Here is a 618-nt window from a genome sequence, read left to right on the forward strand (position 1 = left end):
ACTCTATCCTCCATATCGGCCACCATGGCCGGGGCATACCTGGCCAATAAATCGAACTGTATACAGTATTCCCGAACACTTATATTACCCTGCTCAAGATGCAAGCATCTGTCTGCTCGAGCTCGTCGTACTTCTGGGGGTAAATATTAACGAATCAAAGCATCTGAAAACTCCTGCCATACGGCTGGAGAGGCATTCTCTCCCCTAGATAGCTCCCATGTCCGATACCACTGCACTGTGATGTCACGCAACCTATAAGAAGCCAACTCCATGGACTAGACCTCATCAGCGTGCATAACCCTCAAGGTCCTCTGCATAACATCAATAAAGTCTTGAGGGTCCATATTTCGCTTTAACACTGAGAACTCTGGAGGGTCTAAACCAAGAAAAGTCTTAACCCTCGCACCGCCAGCTCGATCTGCCTGGTCGATGCCAACTCCCTGCCGCTGAGCCTGAGCGGCTACCAATCTAGTCAATGGCTGTACAACATCCCGCACATCCTGGCCCGATGCATTTGGTTTGAGCCCCGGGGGCACTAGGCGGTGTGGGGGGGGTATGTGAGGTACGAGAGGGGCTCTCACTGCGAGACTCACTTCTGCAACCGCCTTAGCCCACTCG

This window comes from Lycium ferocissimum, unplaced genomic scaffold, assembly GCF_029784015.1.
Source record: "Lycium ferocissimum isolate CSIRO_LF1 unplaced genomic scaffold, AGI_CSIRO_Lferr_CH_V1 ctg10980, whole genome shotgun sequence".
Lineage (NCBI taxonomy): Eukaryota > Viridiplantae > Streptophyta > Magnoliopsida > Solanales > Solanaceae > Lycium > Lycium ferocissimum.